This window comes from Hordeum vulgare, chromosome 1H (assembly GCF_904849725.1).
Source record: "Hordeum vulgare subsp. vulgare chromosome 1H, MorexV3_pseudomolecules_assembly, whole genome shotgun sequence".
NCBI classification, from domain to species: domain Eukaryota; kingdom Viridiplantae; phylum Streptophyta; class Magnoliopsida; order Poales; family Poaceae; genus Hordeum; species Hordeum vulgare.
This window is the reverse complement of record NC_058518.1, coordinates 253,596,039-253,598,112: the sequence shown is the minus strand read 5'-3', so window position 1 is coordinate 253,598,112 and position 2,074 is coordinate 253,596,039. Positions and strand designations below refer to the sequence as shown.

General features: G+C 43.2%; 1 long non-coding RNA gene across 1 annotated transcript; it reads right to left on the bottom strand.

The window, feature by feature from the left end:
• Positions 1–1,060: 1,060 nt before the first annotated feature.
• LOC123409230 lies at positions 1,061–1,861 on the bottom strand. Its single transcript, XR_006612837.1, has 2 exons — positions 1,551–1,861; positions 1,061–1,456 (listed from the first exon to the last, which is right to left on the bottom strand). It is a non-coding gene; the product is annotated as an uncharacterized LOC123409230 (long non-coding RNA).
• Between the last annotated feature and the right edge of the window lie 213 nt (positions 1,862–2,074).

The following is a 2,074-nucleotide window of genomic DNA, read 5'->3' as shown; positions in this document are numbered from 1 at the left end:
TTAAAACAGAAAAGAATAAAAATAAGGAGTGACGTGGCAGATCCTGATTAGTTGTGGGGTGTGCACGTTTTATGCTATCTAGAGGACGGCCGCAATATAATAAAAACTTTTCGGTTTTATAATCTAACTAACAAAACCGGTTGGTTTAATCTAATTAACCAAAGAGGTAAGTAGATCTAATATCATCCGCACAAAAAGGATCTAACGGTGTGAGGAAAAAATTAGAGAGAGGAGGAGCCTTATCGTTGACAGAGAAACAGAACGGCGACGAGATGGTCCTGGCCGACGGTAAGGAGGCGACGGGAGGTGGTCTGGCACGGTCCTGGCATTAGGGGCGGCGAAGGGGGCGGCCGGCGGCGGGGTTCCAGGCCGTCGGGGGTCCAGGCGACGTAGCGCTCGCACCAGGAGCTCCCTGGTTCGGTCGGTCCTCGCACGGAAACGGCGAGATGTGGCGTGGCAGCGTCGGGCAAGGAAACGGTGGGGTTTCTAGGGGAATGGAACGAGGAGGCCGAGGGGATCCTTTAGATGGGCGAGGGAGGCGCAGGGAGGGAAGGAATCCCGCAAATCCGGAAGAAAAATCGGGAGGATACTTCCCTCGTAGCTTCGGCCATGGCAGAGAAGGAAAGTGCTGAAGGTTAGGGATGACGGGGTTCCTGGGCCAGATCGGATTCCTAATATGGCTCAGATACTTTCCTAAAATAAAAAGATTGGTTTCCTATTTATTAAAAGGAGGAAATAAGACCACGAAAAGGAATTAAATCCTTTTTCAAAAAATAGGTATTATATAGCAAAATGCTCAAAAAAAACGCACCACGTGGGCATTTTATTTTTCGCAAAATAAAAAATTCATAAATTTTTTTAAATCGAATAAAAATCCAAATTTTGTCTTTAAAATTTTTGGCACTATTTTCCTCTGACTTATATTTATTTTGGGGTGTCATGTTACCTCCATCTCTTTCTTGCTTGGAAAGCATATTGTGAGGAAAACTTTGTGGTTATAATCTTGTGCCAAAATAATTATTAAAACTAAAACCAAAGAAAAATTCAAATGCCACATTCATTCAAACAAAAATGCATAGATGCTTAGCTACAATTGTAAAACATTCCAAATAGGAAATTTGGGATGTTACACTAGTTATCCATCTCAGGTTAATTAACATAGCATGGTAACACTACACATGACGAACGTGACCAGTGAAAACTATTCAAGATTGAGGATCAATCCATCTCAATCTCTAGTCTCCACAATCTCAAGCTTTGTCCTCCACATCCTTCTAAATCCTCCTTGTCCTAGATGATAGGGCAGATTGGCGTCGGAGATGACTGAACCTACATCAATCTGGTCGTGACCCATAGAGCATTAGCAACAAATACTCCTCTCCTTCACAGAGTTGCTAGCGATGGGCGCACACCCCCTCCTCTGCTCGGACATCCTCTCTCCTTCCACCACGGGAACCTGAAGCATGGAGTGCAACAATGGTCATATTGACCACAACCTCGGCTCCTCGATCGGACTCATCTCTATGTGTGTGGCAAAAAATCAGGCATACCTCACATGGGTCGATGGGGTAACTGAAACGGTGAACTTGTGTAGTGGTACGGCTATCTCTAGGTCTCTCTATGGTGTTGCAAGGTGGCTCATCATCGCACAATGGATGTTGTGGAGGTGATTTTAAAATATATCCGTGTTTAGAAGATGCAGTGCACCGTTGGTGGAGGTAGTTCCTCTCGTGTCTACATCAATCTCGTCATAATTTATAATATGACACGGAAAGGAAAGGAAAAAGTATAACAAGGAAAGGAAAGAAAAGGAAACACAACTCCGATCGGGCTGCTCTCTTGGTGTGTATATGCATCATAAGGGAAGAAATAATTGGGAGATTACAATTGATGGTTGATTGTCTTCGTTTTGCATATTATAAGGAAGAGCATTAATGGTTTGATTTACAAATTGATTTGGCATTTGTTTCCAAACTATTTCCACATTAATTAGTGTGCGTGAACCAACCAAATGACATACCCACTCCCTTTTAGGAGTAGACGCTAATGTAATTTGATGACGTATGGAAATATT